This window comes from Argiope bruennichi, chromosome 1, assembly GCF_947563725.1.
Source record: "Argiope bruennichi chromosome 1, qqArgBrue1.1, whole genome shotgun sequence".
Classification (NCBI taxonomy): domain Eukaryota; kingdom Metazoa; phylum Arthropoda; class Arachnida; order Araneae; family Araneidae; genus Argiope; species Argiope bruennichi.
In genome coordinates, this window is record NC_079151.1 from 61,078,559 (window position 1) to 61,099,466 (window position 20,908).

Genomic DNA, 20,908 nt, shown 5'->3' on the forward strand with positions numbered 1-20,908 from the left:
TGTTGTCTTTTACGGTAATTCAATTTCACTATCTGATTCCTCAAGTAAATTGTGCCGATTATTTGCACAATCCTTCCCCCCTTACGTTTCAATAATGGAAGAAAATCGCACAATTAAATAACTAATGAATCAATGCAAATTATTTGAATTTCACCAAGAGAAAAACAAAAATCGATTTTCTAGTATCAGTTCGGTTAATAAGATTTCGGTTGTCAGACGCCCGCATAATCAAGATTTTGCGAAACTCTACTGATATTTTCTTAAAGATTCTACAAATATTTAATAAATCAGATATTTTAAATAATCGTGATATTTTTTCCGAATTTCTACTGATATTTAATAAAGCGGTTGACAAAATGTTGAACACTTTCTTCATTTCTACAAATAGGTAGACAGAAATAAACAAATACAAAAATTGTTAACTTTTTCAAGAAGTCAGATTAAATTTTAACTACACTATATTATCAGAATCAACAAATATCAACAGTTAGGTTAGAATATAAGTTTCGAAATATAATTTTACATCACTTTTAAATTCAGTTCAAAAGAATTTTAATGCAGTATATAAACAGAATAAATCCAAATCTATTTTCCGTTGCATCTTTCATATCATTTCTTGAGATCTGGTTTTAAAAGTTATATTACACATTTTAATATTTATTTGAATATTTTTTCCTTTACGTACTCTACAATTTTAATGCATACCTCTTTTTTTTTATTAGAAATAGAAAAAAAAAAAAGAAAACCTCAAATTTGAAATTGTATCCACAGAATGGAACAATGTCAATCAAAACAGTCGTATGTTAAGAATAGCATGCATAGAATAAAACTACTATTAAAGCGATTGACTCTTGAATTGTGGATTTTTAGAATTCCAGGTAATTAGTTTTTTACATTTATGGAAAAATAAACCCACCCTTTCTATCAAAAGCTTGCAATAAATAATTACAAAAGCATCTGCGAGAGAAGGAAAAAAGTTCTAATGGATGAAGAACTTCAATGAGGTATTTTGATATTTACACATTTCCCCGCAATAAATGAAAAACGAAAACAAGGATTTATAAACTGAAATATCATTTGAATGTATTTACTTTCTTTCTTAAGCGAAAAAAAAAAAAAAGAGAAAAGAAATCTACATCTCAAAATTTTAATTGCAAATCCGTATGAAACTTTCAATAATTTTAAGTAAGTAGTCATTTCCCAAATGACAAAGATTGCTATTCCATTTAGGGAATTACATTTTGCAGTTCACTTCACAATGCACGTAAGATTTCTCTCTCTCTTTTTCAAAATAAAGAATTGTCTATTAAAACTGGCAAAATCCATCTGTTAAGTAAATGAAGTTCTTTACAGAAGTCTTATTTTTCAGAATCGAGTTTAATTTATTTCGAATACGAATTCTAAAAGTGCTTACCCTCTTCTCATTTTGTAAAAAAAAAAAAAAAAAAAAAATGGAAAGATGTGTTTATTTATTAAAAGATGATGATGATTAGAATAAGTTATTTCAATCAATTAGTTATTTTTCAGCCATTTTCTCTTTCCTTCAATTCTATATTTTAATTGCTCAGTATTTTATTTCCCTAATTGATGTCAAGTTTGACGGTAATAGAATAAAATTAAACGATCTTTTTCGATATTTTTAATTAGTTATGTTCCCAATTCATTTTATGCCTCTCTTTAATGAATTTTTTGTTATTAGTTTCATTTAAAAAATATCTATTAAAATCATAATAGACGAAACTTCAAAACGCTTTATTAATAGTTATAAGCAATTAATAAATTATTCTAGATGTTTTTTTGTATATTTCCTGGACAAATAATCTTCATATGGTAAAATGTAATGAAGAAATTAATTGTTCTATGTTTTAATTTATTGCTTTTAATATATTGTGATTCTGTACTCCTTAGAATAAGGTTTTCAATAATATTTGTTTGTAATTAAATATATTATATTAATTTCTTCATCAATTGAATACAATATTTAGTGTCATTTTTCTATTTAACATAAAATCCTTTAAAGTATGTATAATTATAAAGAAATTGCTACTGCAATGGAAGTTGATTATTCTAATTTTAATGCTTTAAAGAAAACGATGATTGCTTTAAATTCTATTATCTTTCTTGTAACAATTTCATCTGTTTTTAATTACTTAACGATGATTACTTTAATTTATTTAAAGTAACGATGATTTAAATTTTATTATCTTTTTTTTAACAATCTCATCTTCTTCAAAATACTTGTGCTCTCAACAATTTTTTACTACATGCGTTGTTTTCTGGTATGCGTATATGTCTGTAGGGAATTTCTGTTCATATTTATACTATATATATGTGTCATTTTCTTATACGAAAACATTTCATATTTTGTCATTGATTCTTTTGTCTTTTATCATCTCGTATATGAATTTATAAAAAGAGAAAAGAAATATTACAATAATCTAAAAATTCGGCAGCGAGATTTTTATAATATCCCCATTTCGAACCTGAATGAGCAGTGGCGCAGCTAGGTGGGCCTAGGGCGCATTTGCTCGGAGGGTGCGAAATGAAGAATCAGTTCATTGTATTTAAAAGAAGTTTATCAATTTTTTAATAAACTCTTAATCCCAAGATTTCAAAAAATTGAAATGTTTTCAGTAAAATAAGGGAAAATTAAAAACTTTCGAACGCAAGAACACTTTCCTAATTAGGAACAAGGGCTTATACGAAACTTACAATTATTAGTTGGTATCTTGGAGCTTATGATGATTTTATGTGATTAACATAATAAAATAACGAAACTGATATTAGATAATCTTGGGGGGGGGGGTGCATGAAAAGTAAGATCTTTAATTTTTCGAATTTATGTAAACAGAAACCAATGAACACTTGATAACTAGAGATAGTTACCGTAGATAGTATAACTAGAGATAGTACAAATTACAAAATCTTTTAATAAGAGTATCATATGTGCTTCAGAAAAGAATAATTTTTTTTTTTAATATCTGGGTAATAAAACATTTTTTATTACTAACTATTAAAATAAATATAAAGCATTTTTTATTAATAATTATTAGAATAAATATATTTAACTTCCGCTTCCAAGTGTGGGCAGTACAGTTTGGTGGTCAGGACATCATGAATGACGAAGCATGTGTTGTGGGTCCTCGATTCGCGTCGCGCTTCTTTTCTTTATCTTTTTTACTTGTGTACTTGTATTTAAAATTTTTACTTTTGAAATTGTCTTTCCTGAATAAACGTGATTTAACACACACACACACACACACAAACACAACAGTTTTTATATCTAACTATTAGAGCTTTTTTCTCATACTTACAAAAATATAAGTAATGATAGGTAAACTGTAAAATGAAAACTGTTATACAGAGATTGTTTCAAATAACATTCTATTCGATATTCTTCTGCTATATTACGGTATTCTTCTATTTGCATTCATGATTTTTTGTAATTAAATGACTATTTCATATGTGGGTAAGATTGAAGAAATATTCACATGTGATTCACATCGAAATATTTTCTCAAAAAAAAAAAAAAAAAAAAAAGCTGAGTGAAGCGCAGTCTTCCAAATATTCTCAAGATAAGATAATGAATGAAAAGAACTTATAATAAGACTAAAATTCGTAGCTTTTCTTATTAGAAGTATCAATGAAATACAGGAGAAATGCAATAAAGTACAGGAGAAAGCCACGGAGTCAGAAAAGATACAAATAAGACCAAAAGATCATCTTTATTTTTATTCACAAAAAATATTGTTAATCAGAAAAGAAGATCAACAGTATTCTGGACGGCTGATCTTTTGGAATTTGGATTTCTGCTTTTGAATGTGAAAAATCGGCAACGGTTTTTATAAAATATAAAATATCCTATCGTAGAAATTATAAGCAACAAAAAGCTGTACTATGGCGGTGGCATGATTTTAGTTTAGTTTAGTTCGATTAACCTCTTATTTGAAAGTAATACTAGGGCTACTTTGGGACGGACCTCGCAATTTTTAACCTGGGCAGATGAAGAGAATGACACTTGAGCTGGCAACCCCTTCTCCAAACTTCAACACCACACCAGCGGGAGGAAGTCTCGACGGATTTAGCTTGCACCAGACTCGGATACTCAACGGTTCTTCGGTTGAATCGGGTTTCTAATCTGAAACCCTCCGGTTCCGAAACCTTATCACCAGGCCACCGCGGGAGGTGGCAATATGGATGATGTAAACATAATTACGAAATGCCAATCGAATATTTTTCTGTTGTTCTTACTTATGGCACTTATCACAGACAAGCCCATTGACGAAGTCAGCGATTTAAGCCGAATTTGTGCATTAGTTTCTGTGGGTAAAGGCCTCTGAGCACCCGATGACAGATGTCAGACTTCTAGCTCATATGAAGATGACTCTCACACACTCGCTTGCACAACTCCTTTTTACAGGGGGGGGGGGTGCTTTTTCACACACCTCACAGATAGAACAAAGAGTAAAGAACAGCCATACCCGAACCAGGACGCCCAGATCTTGGGGAAGACGCGCTACCCCTAGGCTAGTACGCCGGCGAATATTTTTCTGCACACATGCATTCTTAAATTCATTTCTTTACTTTTAAATTGTATGATGAAACTATGATGATATATTTAACGATAGCAATATCAAATGCAAGCTGCAAAAGATTTTTTTTTAGCTAACCAAAGTTTTTATTTTCGTATCTCAGTAAATTTTGATTTTTTTTTTTTTTAAATAAGCAATATTTGCAAAACTAAACAGAGTTAAGATTAACATCCACAACAGGATTTTAAACTTGCATATGAAGTCAATAAAAAATTATCATTTTTATTAGGAATCGTAATCTCGTTTAGGAAGTAAACGAGAAAGTTTCGGGGAGACCATTTCCTCTTGGTTTTCAAAATATTAAATTTAAAAAGAATTCTACTTACCAGAATCGATTTTTGTTTCTTAATCACGATGTCCATTAGCTTTTTTCTGAAAAAAAAATAGATGAGATTGAAATTATGAAAATGGTATGAAGTAATGCTCAAAGAAATTTAGATACTTCATTTAGTTAATTAGACTTAGAAGATTAATCGAGCCAGTCACCAGCCTTTGTGCATGTAAGACGAAATAAGCATCACTTAATGTCTAGACCAATTTTTTGAAATAAAATTCCATAATTCATCATGAACTGTGTAAACATTATGTTGCCATTTCCAAACAATGATAAACAGGGCTCGATTCTTTTATATTCACCTAAAATTACAGTTTAAAAAAATCCATCTCGGACGCCCTTTGCTAAAACTTCACAATACTACATTTAATTACATATTTAATTTTTATTTTGCATTTACACTCTCAGCTTTGAAGTTTACCCGCCTTTTAGAATAATTTTTGTTCTAAAGGACATTCCATCGTGTTAAATTTACCTGGTAATCATGATAAGTGATCTCATGCTGTGTCCCTCGCACTCCTCCAGTTTACATTCTATTTCTATGGTCTTTTAAAAAGCATAAAAGAGATGTAATAATTTATTTTATACTGATTTTTTTATATGTACAGGGAGATGGGCACTGAGCTTGATTTTGTAACTCCTGAACCTGTCCATGTTCTAAGACATTTTTTTTTTAATGTGCAACTGCTTCTCATAATAGAAAATTAAATAGCCTTTTTTCAAATAGGTACTCTTAACTCGATTAATGATAAAAAAGAATGCACACGCTTTTGTGTGGGGTGTATTATTGCTCTACAAATTGTGTCCTATAGTTTCCAAATTTGGTACAGGAATATTTAAAGGGCCGAAATGTGAACCTGGAGCGATTTTTTAAAAAATTAACTAATTAAAAAAAAAGCTCGATTTTGGTGTTTTTTAGATTATTCTAGCAAATATTATAGCACAAAATTAATTTTCACATCATTTGAAAATTTCTAAAAATTGACTTTTTAATGATAGATAGCAATTTAATTTCGATGCAGCTTTTCCTAAGTTTTGAAAACTGTCTTTAATACAATTTTGAAAATACTTACCATTTTTGCAATGCAAAACTTTTGCATATTTGTCATCAAAATATTTAAACGTGTCATTTTCTTGCATTGGTGAAAATTAAGGAAGAAAAAATCTATTCATTATTTAAACAGTTTACATGAAGAATTAGAAAGTGAAATTACATTATCGAAAAAAAGTAATATGCAGTTTAAAATAGATTACACAAACATTTAAGCTTTTAAGGGCACTATGATATGGGACTCGAATCTACAGGAAGATTCTTGTAGGCAATAAGTCGGTGTACAGCTGTTAAGATAATAAAGCTTTAATACATACTATAATATGACATTTATTGGACCAATTATGGACATCAACTAATTTGTAAGCGATTCAGTTGAAATTAAACACAACTTGGAGAACCAGGCAGTCAAACGAGTTGCCAAAGACAAAATAATCTCGAAACAATAGCATTTTTCCAACTGACCTTTTTTTTTTAAAAACTTTCTTGTATATGAAATATACAAAGAGAAAGTTTTGTGATTGTCAAGAAATTTGAGCTCGAGATTTTGACGAATCTTCAGATTTCTCTGATTCTGAAAATGACGTTTTTGGAATTACGCCTGTGTGTCTGTGAACCTGCTAACTTACAAACGCTTGAATGCAGAAGCATGAAACTTTGCACAAGATCTTTATACCAAATATGCAGATTTCTATCAAATTTTGAATGAAATCAATTCAGAGGAAGCATGTCTTTCTGACTGTTAGAGTAGAGTTGAATGATATAACAACAAATCATAAAAGGCCGGGATAGCCTGGTTGGTAGAGCGTCGGATTCGCGTCCCTCAGGTTGCGAGTTCGAACCCCGCCGGCCGAAGATTCCCCGCGTGTTTGGTGGCTGATGCGCGTATAAATCTGTCGTGGTCACAAAGTCCGCCATGTCGAGAGTAATACCACTGGGGGTACTGGATCAGGGGTGATCATTCTCTGATTCAGGTCTAAATTACGATCTATGTGTGGATGAAGTCCTCCCCGTAAAAAGGGTTGTGACGTATGTGTAGCTAAGTAGTTCTCTTGGCGCTACTATAGAAACAACAGGCGTTCCCCCTCAGGCTTAAATCGGCTGTCTTCGAACAGCGGGCTTGTCCATGGCAAGTGCCATAAGCAACAACAACACAAATCATAAAAACAACTAGATAAATAAAATTTCATATATATATTAGCATCCAAAGAACTCAGTGACACGGACCAAGGTCTACAGTGACCATATCTTGACCAAGGGCCATGGGGTGCAAGGCATACGTACCGGTTAGGTGGTCAGCCTAACCTCCAATTCTTAGCTCCCAAGCGTGCTTGGTCCTCAGTTTATCGACCCATTGAAGGGATGAAAGGCTGAGGCGACCTTGCCCAACCCTCGGACCTGTGCGTTGTGAGCGCGAAGTGCTACCACTACGCCACCGGGCTTATCAAAAGAGCATATTATAATCAAATTTCGAATTAAATTCGGCAAGGGATTGACCATCTATCAGTCTGTATTTCGGTAAGCAAACGCGATAACTCAAAAATGTAACAATTTAATTAAATGAAATTTGGCATTCAGTTTTAATATCTAAATTATAAATTTTTATAAATGTTAAACTAAATTTGTCCAAAGTTTAACCGCCTTGTCGGTTCGTACATTTTTATGCGCGTAAATTTAAAATGCAAAACTATATAAAATAAAACTATATTTTTGATAAAGGAAATTTTATATGAAATTTTTTTAAGTAAAATTGTTGTTCTATGTTCAGTTTTGTAGTTGATTAAAAACAGGGCTTCGAAATGCATACTCCATTTTCTTCACTATATTACGAAGTAGAGAACGCTTTTGTGTGGAATTCTGAAAATAAAAGTCTGAGCACTGGTAGCATTCATAACTCTGCCCCATTTCCAAATTTTTATGCCAGCAAAGATGGATGTGTGGAGAGTTGATCTTTATTACTAAATATGTCAGAAAGTTTCGGAGAGGACATTTCCGCTCGTTTTTATAAAGGAAAAATAGAATTTTCTTTATGCTGAAAAAGTATAAATTTCAAAAAAATTAATTTATTTCTGCTAAAAAAACTTTTTATTATCCTTTTGTGTATATCTATCTATACTTATAATAAGGCTCAATGTGTGTGTGTGTGTGTGTGTGTGTGTGCGTGTTGGCGCTCTACAGGCCAGGTCATTTGACATACAGCTATCAAATTTGGTGCATGTATACCTTAGAGGTTGGGAATGTGCACCTGGGGTCCCTTTTTTTGAAATTTTAATTAGAATTTTAATTATTAATTAAAAAGTAACTTTCCCGCCAAAACAATCTTCCATTTTCCCCACCGCCAACTTTTCCGCCAAAAAAATCTTTCATTTTCCCCACCGCCAAATGAGTAAGGCTTCAGTTTCTTTTTTCTTCCAATAGTAATAAGACTAGGGTTAATATTTTTCGGCGGATTATTTTAAACGATTCTGTTTATTTTCTTAATGTTTTATGCATTTAAAATTAAACATTGTTAATTAATCCATGTTTCAGATTCATTCTGAAGTACTTTTGAATTAAAACAACACAGAATATAGGAAATTAAAAATGTATAATCTGCATAGCGTTACCACAACTGGCGTAGAAAAATTCACGCATTTGCGTTACCTAACTGGCGAAGAAAATTCACGCATGCGCATTGTTCTGATTGTTGTCATCACAACCACTTTCAACGGATGATTTAAATTATTTTTAGGTTAGTTGCATGCTTTTGTAAGTAAATTGTATTTATGTTAGTTATATATTTTTTTGTATATGCTTATAGTTTTAAGTACATCGTTTTTTAAGTAGTTTTTTTTAACCTGTTTTCAATGATTTAAATTATTTTTAGGTTAGTTGCATGCTTTTGTAATTAAATTAGTTATATATTTTTTTGTATATGCTTATAGTTTTAAGTACATCGTTTTTTAAGTAGTTTTTTTAAACCTGTTTTAGACCGATTATTTTATTTTCTTAGTGTTTAATGCATTTAAAATGAAACATTGTTCATTAATCGATCTGTTCATGATGAATCTGAGAAAATTTTGTTGACAAATTCTTGAGATATTACATAAATTAAGAAAGATATTCTTTAGTGCCCATAAAGTTTAAAAGCTCAGTGACTCTATTATCAGTAATCATATTATTAAAAAAAATGCTTTGTTTCAGTAAAAAATATTATTATATTAATTGCAGATTAATCATTTACACTTTAATTTAAAGCATAAATTCTACGAGGGGTAACAGAAAATTAGAGAGATACATATCACGTTATGACTGAAGGCCTTTATAATATTATGAGTGAATTATATGACTATCAAAATTTGAAGTTTTAAAATATTTTGCTGAAGAATCTATTAAAGTTGGAATTGCAAAAAATATTTAATTATTAAAATTTTAATGAACATTAAGATTGGCGAACCGGCTGGTCGCCAAAGGCGGCTAGTACTTATAATAAAGCTCAATGTGTGTGTGTGTGTGTGTTGGCGCTCTACAGGCCAGGTCATTTGACATACAGCTATCAAATTTGGTACATGTATACCTTAGAGGTCGGGAATGTGCACCTGGGGTCCCTGTTTTTGAAATTTTACTTAGAATTTTAATTATTAATTAAAAACTAACTTTCCCGCCAAAGAATCTCACATTTTCCCCACCGCCAACTTTTCCGCCAAAAAAAATCTTCCATTTTCCCCACTGCAAATGAGTAAAGCTTCAGTTCTTTTTTTTTTTTTTTCTCCCAACAGTAATGAGGCCAGGGTTAACATTTTTCGGCGGATTATTTCAAACGATTCTGTTTATTTTCTTAATGTTTTATGCATTTAAAATTAAACATTGTTAATTAATACACGTTTCAGATTCATTCTGAAGTACTTTTGAATTAAAATAACACAGAATAAAGGAAATTAAAAATGTATAATCTGCATAGCATTACCCCAACTGGCGTAGAAAAATTCACGCATTTGCGCTGCCGTAACTGACGAAGAAAATTCACGCATGTGCATTATGTTCTGATTGTTGCCATGACAACCGTTATCAACGGATGATTTAAATTATTTTTAGGTTAGTTGCATGCTTTTGTAAGTAAATTGTATTTATTACAAAAGCAAGTTTTATAGTTTTAAGTACATCGTTTTTTAAGTAGTTTTTTTTAACCTGTTTTCAATGATTTAAATTATTTTTAGGTTAGTTGCATGCTTTTGTAATTAAATTGTATTTATGTTAGTTATATATTTTTTGTATATGCTTATAGTTTTAAGTACATCGTTTTTTAAGTAGTTTTTTTAACCTGTTTTCGACCGATTATTTTTAACGATTCTGTTTATTTTCTTAGTGTTTGATGCATTTAAATTTAAACATTGTTAATGAATCGATCTGTTCATGATCAATCTGAGAAAATTTTGTTGACAAATTCTTGATATTACATAACTTAAGAAAGATATTCTTTAGTGCCCATAAAGTTTAAACGCTCAGTGACTCAGTAATCATATTATTAAAAAAAATGCTTTGTTTCAGTAAAAAATATTATTATATTAATTGCAGTTTAGTCATTTCCATTTTAATTTCAAGCATAAATTCTACCGGAACTAACAGAAAATTAGAGAGATACATATTATGTTATGGCTGAAGGACTTTATATTATTATGAGTGAATTACATGACTATCAAAATTTGAAGCTTTAAAATATTTGATGAAGAAGCTATTAAAGTAGGAATTACATAAAATATTTAATTATTAAAATTTAACGAGCATTAAGATTGGCGAACCGGCTGGTCGCCAAAGGCGGCTAGTATATATATAAATGAAGAATTTTGTGTTAATGCAACTCTTAAGTTTTTATCAATTCTGATTTCTTCATTTAATTTGAGATTCTAAATTATTTTCTTATTTCTTCAAATTTTTATCATAGCATATTTGAGCTCTTTTTTTATACTCACTACAAGACCGCCGAGGAGGGGGGGGGACATCGAAAAGAGGATGAGATGTTTCCTGCATGATGTTTGGATCTCGCCACCTTGGAATGTACACAAAAAAGGTGGGGGATCTGGCTCCTTCCATCGATGACAGGGACGTACTTCCTTCTGAAAAGGTTGCACCGTGGCTGGTGATGGCCCTTGGGACTCAATCACAGTTCCCGCCAGTGTTGCTATTGCGGCGGTCCGGTCATTCAGTTTTCTTTATCTGTGTGCCTTCGGGCAGGTCGGAGAGTCAGTGATATAACTTATATTCACCACAACCAGGCCAAGGCTAAGAATATCTGAATTCGAACTTACTTTCTTTGATGTAAAAGCCGGAATTTAATCATCAAGTCATCGAGGACTGTGGCATAGATTTAAATTGACAGCTTTCGGTGATAGCAAATCGTTTCCTTTATATAAATAAAGATATTTGTTTGTTTGTGTATTCTTTTATACAAACCTACAGTTTTTATTCAAGCTTAAAGAAATTTGATACACGTGTTTTCACAAGACTAGGTCATAGTTAACTTTCCAAAATTCCAAAAATTAATTAAAAATTAAGTAGATTTTGGAATTTATTCAGCTAAATCTTCCGAAAATAATACATCCCCAAAAGGATTTATTGCATTATATTAAAACAAAGGGCTTATCATTTTAATGATATGAATTTCATTTTCGTACAATTTCTTCCCTAATTTTTATAATTAGAAAAATTAATTTGATGTAAAATATGTAACAAGAATTTTATTATTGCCAAAAAATTCAAACAAATTTTTTTGTTTTATCAAACTATTTAATCGCTGACTTTTGTCAGTGTTAAAATTAAGAAATAAAAATTTATTTCTTTGGATGTTAACAAAATATTTGAATTCCCATTTCGGTTTTTATTTTTTAGTATATACACTTTTTAATTTTGCAAGCCTGAAAGTTTGTCGATGACTAATTCCATTAAATTCATATCTTTCATCTTATCATATAAGAAGGTAGTTTTAAATAAATGGATTTCAAATTTATAGTTAAACTGCTGGGAAAACCAAAATTCCAAGGAAACAAGTTGATCGTCAAAGGCGATTTGTTCGGTAAATATCATAATCTAAATCTGTCAATAGACATTTAGCAGACGATTCCTTTTCAGACATTTTATAACTGCTACTATTTTTATTTTGTAAAAATATTATTAAAAAGTGAAAGCAAACGATTTTTTCTTTGATAAATATATTTTGTTAATATTATTTCGTTTATTTTTTGTATAATAGCTGATGATTAATTATAACCTTCTGGAATCTGGCAATGTTTGTAAGATACGTTGTTATGTTGAAAGAACAAACAAGCCGATGGAATTCTAAAATGCTTGGAGTATTATTTTAGCTTTAAGAATTGAAGATGCTCTGCAAGCTATAGTTTGAAGCTTAAGAAAACGGGTAGTTTACTAGAAAGCATGCAAAACGACTAATAAAATTTGTTTCTATCATTTCGAATTTCTTTTAAATTTCTGCATTGTTAAGGTACATCCCAACGCATATTTTATCATTAAATAATACATAACTTTAATTCCTAGCAATATATAATAATTGCATTGCATTGTATACAATAATTATGTTTATAGTCACTAAAGAGTTTATTGTGAATTTGCCCAGATCCATCAGGTCTTATCAATATTGTTTGCAGCACATAATAAAATTGAACTAAACAGATACAAACTTGTTTTATGCAATCTGTAAATGGAAACAACGCTTACTTTCTTGATTGCTTTTCTGATTATCTCCTTTTGGGAACTTCGAACAGCGCAAACATTGTATGGTTTGGTCCAACAATGCTATCATCATCCAAAATGCTTTTACAAGTACTGTGTTGCGAATTATGTATGATAAGGTAGAGGAACTTCCAATATCAGAAATTGTATCCACTGTATTATTTTTATTAGGAACTAGGATCCTCATATTTTAGTGAAAACATCCTCTAGATTGCAACATAAAGAATCTATTATGAGTACACAATGCCGAAGTAACGTCAAATGATGCAAGTGGATGCCCCTTGAAAAGAATAGTTTTCTTAAGCAATTGCGAAAAGAAATTGATAAATATCCTAATGAGCTTTACATTCTCTTTCACGATATATTAAAAAGAAGTATCGGTGATGTATTTTTTTTATTTATTTACTTTTTAATACATATTATAAATGATATTATTTTTGCTATATACAAAATTGAATGAACCATAAGAATGTTTAAGTACCTGTAGAAGTCTTAACTATTTTTTTCATAATGGTTACCGAATAGGAGTGGTCTCCATGAAATTTTCTCGCATGTCCATTAATAAAAAGGTTATTCCCCTTCTTCTAAAAAAATTGTGAATCTTAAGCAAGATTGTAAATATCTTAAGTTCTTAGATTTTCATTATTAGAGACTCACACATGAGCATTTTGTACTTCGTAATATAGTGGAGAAAATTTAGTACGCAATTTGGATGCCTGCCCCTCTCCCCGATAAAGTGAATGCAAGATTTGATGGACAACAATAATCACATGATCACGCACCAAATTTTATTTATCGTAATCGTTGCGTTTTAGAGTTGTCTCGTTTACATGCATGTGAATGTACAGGCAGAAAGACGACCAAATTCTTGACGGATTTGATACAAAATCTGATAAGTATTTATATTTTAGATGATAAAAACTTAATACTAATTCATTATTTATTTAGATTTTGTATTTTGATGTTATCGTGTTCACATATACTAGGACATATAGACAAATGTTTTAAGGACTGATTTCATTCAAAATTTAATAAAAATATTCAAACTTGGTTTGAAGTTAACATACTAATTTTTAGCTACTTCTCTAGCTCTAAGTATTTTTCAGCTATCGATCTCACAAACAGACAGACAAACATAATTCTAAACTATGTTTTTCGGATTCAGTGAGGTTTGAGACATGAAAATTCATCATATTTTCTAGATTTTCCTTTCTCTTTATAAGAATCAATAAAAAAAGCAACATTTTTATAAAGCATTGTTTAAAATTTTGTGAAAATAAATATATGTTGTTGAATTGAAATGCATAAAATCATTATTTAATTTTTGGAATAATTTTTTTAAAATGAAAGTGTAGAAATTAACTTTTGAATATTTAACCACTCTTAAATAACATATCTTTATGTTTAATGCCTCTTTGTCAACTGCTATATGAAAAGTTACTTTGCTTGAAATCAATTTATATTACTTGTGGACAAAATAAATAATTAAGGACTGATTTGAGCAACAATCTTTTAGATGAAACGGTGTAGTATAAATTATGGGGGGAGGGAGGGGGAACTACCATAATATACAAGATGTCCTCACTTCCATTTTAATGACTTCTAAACCATTAGAGATAATCACATGCTAAATACATATACATATACAACATATACTAAAAATGCACCTTAGTGATAATCATATGCTTCTAATCGGAAGAATGCTTTCCATGATGTAAATCATTATATATATTTTATGTTATGCAAGCACTGCTAAAAATTATAGTACATAAATAATATATAAAAATTTATAATGTATAAATTTTTATACATTCTTCTGATTCTTTTTGTCATATTTAGTAAAATATTTTTGGCACTCTAGCATTTGAAACAAAAATAGTTATATTTTTCTGTGACTAAAATTCACCGAATTATAGTTTTTAATTTCTTTATTTTAAATTAATGAACGTCTAGCTCGAGAAATCGCTGTCAGATGATTGGCGGATTTTTTTCGGGAGGTATATGAATTTGTCTAAAATCTTTTAAATTAGTGATATTTAAAATTTCATAATTCGGTCAGTTTTACTTGGTCCATCGCAGAATAGTGGAATTGCTTTCTTTTTATTTAAAATGGTAGTCATTTCACGAAAATTTTACGAAATAGGGCTAATAATACTAGGAGACTTTGTAATTTTTTCAGCAGTACATTCAGGACTCAAAAACGTAAAGATGATTCTTCAAATCATTTAGAAAATTTTTCCCATTCGAAGTATATGCCTATCTGTAACCTATTATAAGAAAATGCCTAGCAATTTTGTTACGATATCTCCAACTATTCTCCCGTTATGTCCGAAAGTAAGAACTTTGAGTTCAAGTACTCCGTGCCATTCCGCTCAAATCAGCAAAATCGATATCTTCAAGACATTTTCTGGCGTCCAGAGTATAGAGCAATATTATATAGATATTGTAGAATATTTTGTACTAAAAGGAACTGTTTACATATTAGCTATTAAGCATGATTAGAGAAGACATCTATATTATGCAAGAATTTTTGAAATTATAAAGGAAGAAGATTGGACGAAAGCCCAGTTTTTCTCAGTAAATAAGTTTTTAATCTAAATAGAAAAGAAATCAAATTCAACAAAGAATATTTGTGCGATGCGAACCATATAAAACCATCTGCTGTATTTCGATGCATTAAAATTTTAGAAGAGTTTTCTGAAATGGAAACAATAAAGATGATACTTTTAATTAAAAAAATAGTAACATTAAGAGAATTTTATCACAAATTAAATTAGTCCCAAAAAATAATAAATTTAGCAAATTATTTTTTAAAACACAGTTTTATTAGTGTACTGAAGAGTTATTCTGATATTTAATATAATTCCCGTAACAAGCCCATCAAACCGTTCATTGACTAGAATGGTTACGGATACGGGTGTATAAGACGGCGTTCTATTCTGTACTGAAGAGTAGAATACTTTTTTAAAATTTTAATTATTTTAACCCTTTTAGTTTTCAATAAACGATTCATTATTATAAATAAGATGGACTCCTGGGATCTATCTCATCCCCCCTCAAATTTACTACCAAGTGGCTCTACTTGTAAATAACGAAAACTGAAGTAAATTCATCAGTTAACTGATAATTAGACGTTAAGAATAGCAAGAACTATTGTTAAATGAAAATACTAAAATGAGTAAAACATCGATCACAAAATTTCATCATTTCAAACAGAAAACAAGTCAAGCTTACCTTTGACTGAAGCAAAAGCAATTGTTCTAGTGCCTGTTTTCTTAAATAAAACCTTCCATAGTCTTGAATATAAATTAATACCTACTATTTACAAATTTAGTTAAATTCATTTTTAGCTTCAAATGGAAACGAAGCTTTTACTTTATTCAAGCTTACACTAAAAAAGCTATGCAAGTCTAAAATTACGAAGAGAATTCCACGTCTATTTTATGTCTCAAAACAAAACATTAATAATAAAAATTATGTATTGCATTTATCACTTTCATTTAAACACCTGCACTTAAGAGATTTTAAGCTAGCTCATTAAAACAATAAAATTTACGAGGAAGGTTCAAAGGAACAGTTTTATAAATCATTTGGAGCAGCTGAATACCGTTATTTAATAAATCATCAATGGTATATAATTCATTCCTATTTTTCATTATATGTTTATTGTAAGTGGACATCCGTTAATAGATTAACAGCTGATAAAATACTAAGTGGCTAATATTTCGAAATCTACACGGGAAATGAAGGGTTGGGGGGGGGGAGAAATTATAAGGGATGGAACTTATGAATATCTAAATTAACGTTTAGCAACTTTGATGATTATAACAATTCCGGTTAATTCAGCATTTGCTTCTTCCTTTCAGCATGGTATCGTTATTTTTTTCTCCTGATGCCATTAAAGTTAAATACGTAATATTTCTACAAGAATGACGTAGGAGATTACAATTGATTAAAAAGTTAAGCAGGTAAGCAGTCTTTTTCATTTTTCCATTGTAAATTATCAAATAATTTTTTAAAAAACTTAATCGATTTTTGTAGTAAAGGAATAAAATAAACTGCCAATTCAAGAAATATCTGGGTCAGTGGCGTATCCGTCAGCTCAAAAATTAGCAATGTTACAAAAAAAGTAAAAAATGCAATTAAAGATTGCTATTAAAATCAGTAATAAAAGTTTCTCCAAAACTTTCTCGCATGCATTCTAATAAAGGTGTTATCCATTCGCCCCTGCATAAAATGTGGACCTTGAGTAAGACCATGAATTCCTTACGTGAAATTGGCGAGCAATAGTTACGAAATATTGATCTTTGGTATGAATTTAGCCTTTGCAATGAATCTGTCGTATGAATTTTGGCGACTTTTTAGCGATTGCTCCCTGGCTTGCGGTTTATAGTATCCGAAAATCGAATTCATGTTTTAGATGCATTTTTTCCCAACCGAAATTAAAATCTGACGCAAAACTGTACCTGATATCCCAAAATTTGATGTATTTAAGTCATTGAGTTTACATGCTTTTGAAAGTATAGACAGATAGAAAGCCAACCACTTGGTGGTTTAGTTTAACGTCCCGTTTTAAAGCAATACTAGGATTATTTCGGGACGGCCCTCGTAATTTTGAACCGCTGTCAGATGACGAGAACGACACCTGAGCTGGCACTCCCCTCTCCACACCAGCGGGAGGACGTTTGACCCCGACGTTTAACGTGCACCAGACCCATTAACACGACGGTTCTTCGGTGGAATAGGGTCTCGAACCTGAAACCCTCCGGTCCCGAAGCCGAGACCATACCATCAGGCCACCGCGGTCCGGGGTTTAGATTTCAAATTCAATTAGTATTTACACTTTTGAAGTTAAATCTGTGAACCAAATCTTTTCTATCTAGCATTCTTATATTATATTCGAACAACCGGAGAGACAAGCGGCATCTGAATGGATGTCGCTCGAAATCTGACAGAACTCTACAAATTTGATGCAAAGATCAAATTTAATCAGTTTAGTTCAAAGCGTTTTTGAGTTATTTTTATCACAGATTGAAAGACAGACAGACATAATTCCAAAAATGTGATTTTTGGACTAAGGAGGTTTGAAGTTTAATCGAAATCTCGAATTCGTATATTTTGGCGATCACAACACTTTCTTTATACTTCGTATACCAGAAAGTAGTTTAGTTTAGTTATATTAAAGTTCCGTTTTAAAGCAAAACTAATGCTATTTTTAAGACGGACCTCGTTATTTTGAGTCGCTGTCAGATGAGGAGGACGACACCTGAGCTGACATCTGCCTCTCCAAACTTCCACACCGCACTAGCGGGAGAACGTTTGGCCCGTGCATCAAATCCGCTTACACGACGTTCTTCGGTGGAATTGGGTCTCGAACCTGAAACATTCCGGTTCCGATTCTAGAAAATAAAAAAATATTTTTACTCATGAATATCCTAATTTTTTTTTCTTAATTTCAAAGCTAGATATGAAGTTTGAGACATTTTAAACATATTAAATAACCAGACACAAGATAATTTACAAGATATAAATTTTTAGCAGTTTTGCCAATAGAAAAAATTTAATAAATATTGAAGTAATGATTTAGTAGATAAAATTTTTCAGTGTCTTCTTCCCTGTACGTACTTCCATCTTTGCTCAGTAATACTAATTCAAAAATGAATATCAAATAATGAGTGATAAATTATCTGTAATTCTTATCTTTTTTGCAGTTAATAATTTATAATAACTGATCCCTTATTAAAATTTTCATCTGAATAACCTTTTAGAATCTTACTCATGTAATTGTTTTCGAAGTCTGATCTCTTAACGAAAGCTATTGAATAAACTAGGTGTGTTTTGTCGAGGCAATAAGAACTGACACTGAGATTCAAAAACAGCAAATGGGAATCAAAGAGAAATTTGAGACAATCTCAACAGAAATGGTTTTCCTGAAACTTTTCAGCATACTCTGCAATAAATGCTAATGCGCATTACTAATACTAACCTCATGACATTGATGAACAAAGAATATGATAGAGCTATTGAAGCGCTATTTTTAGCGAATGCGATTTATACAAATGTACCAGAAAAGAAATGCGTATTTTGAATTTCTTTTTTCCGACTGATTAAAACCAACATTTGACATAGAACTAAAATGTAGTCACAAGATGACATACAAAACGTTCTTATATTTGTCACTGCTTTTTCGAAGTATTGCGCTTATATGTTTGTGAAAGTACAGACGGTTAACCTCTTGACGATACGCATCTACATTATAGATGTTAATTCTGTATATTAAATTGTATCCATTTAGCTCTCTTCGTTTTGTATTCATCGTGATAACTCATATTCGGACACAAATTGAATTTATTTCGTTTAGAATTAGATCGAAATTCGCAAATGTGGAGCAGAGGCTATATACCAAATTTCATCCGTATAGTTCAGAGTATTTTTGAATGATCATGTTTATAAATAGATGTCCAAAAATATAATATACTTTTCAGACCCAGGGATATCTAAAACAAGGAGATTCATAAAAATCTCGAATTCCAATTTTTTGACAATTATTTTTAATGCGTATATTCCTAACATGAGAAAATAATAAAAGGATCATTTATCCACGATCCAATACAGGGTTGTTTCTTTCTGCAGCTCTATTGCCCTTAAATTGAAAATGAAAAATTGATTCTTTTAGAAAAAAATTATTTATTTAAAACTATTATTTCCAAAATATCCTTTTTATACAATAGTAATAATTAAACGAATATTAATAACTTTGGTCCAGGAACTGAAGATTAAGACTGTACAGAAAAATCTATATATATTTCCAAATTAAAATTATGAAATGTTAAATATGCACCTTTCTTCCACAACTATTTGTAATCTATCTAATATTTGAAACTTCTACATTTAAACGTATAACTTTTCTGTATATATATATATATATATATATACACACACAGAAAAGCACTATTTACACATATGTGAAGTAGCTGATGTAAATCAAAATGGCGTATACAATCCAATTTTAATAAACAGCTTTTATTCTTACAAATTTAATACTAATTGCCTAGCTTCACTAAAAAAAAAATAATAATAACTGAAAGTTTTAAATTAGTGTACAAAGATATTAGTATTGGAAATAACAAATAAATGTTAAAATCAAATACTTAATACAAAAGTGACAAAAATATATTTACTTTACATATCCCTAGTTTAATCATTTCATGTGATTCAGTGAATGCAGATATGCTTTTAATTAAAATTTCCTTAATCGTTTTGAGATATACTGACAATCTGTGATTATTAAGTACAGTACGATGACTTAAAATAAACTCATTCATTTTCAAATAAATAGATCATTTTGAAATGGGGGTTCTTATTATTTGAGCAAACTCTATTCACAGGAAGTTTGATTGCCTATTTGAATACAAGCGAAAACAATAACTATAAAATGCAAAAACCTGGATCAACTAAATTTGGTGCAGAACTTTGACATCTAAAGTTCGACCAGCATCAAATTTTGAACGAAATTCGTCTATGAATTGGTCAACTGTTGGCCTCTAATTCGCATTCAAATAAATGCGATAGTTCAAAACGACAGACTTAAACGAATGAAATCTGGTGTGTGATCTTGTTACTAAAATTGATAGATCTGAGTCTGATCGCTCGCAAGATTCCTAATTTTTATGTGGGTGGGAGAGGAAGAGGGGGATTATTAAAATACTTTAATATTCACGAGAAAGAGTTTCGTCGAAACCGCTCCGGTTGATTTTATAAGAACTTAAGTTTATTTATTAAGAAGTTAAGTATGTGAAAGTTTTTATCGTCTTTTTTCATTTAGAACATTTATACAGGATCAAACGTGGAAATGGAAATATTTGCCTAAGAAGGATTTGTTTTCTTTTTTCTTAATTTTAAAGATTACAAATTCTTCAAGATGGAATAAGAAAAATCTATATGCTTGGCAAGATGACCATAAAGTTGTTTTCATCACAAATTCTCTTAATTTTGAACTGTACATTCCACGGCAGTATTTCTAGAATATTTCCGAAGTGAGACTCTTTTTTTTCAATGTGCAAAAAAGTATTGATTAAGGATAGCTTAAATTAAATTTTAATAGTTAATTATAGAATATTAATGATTCTTTTCATAAAAATAAAACTTCTGTTTGCAAATTATGGAACAATACAAAAGAATTAAAATTAATGTTTCCTTTAATTTTCA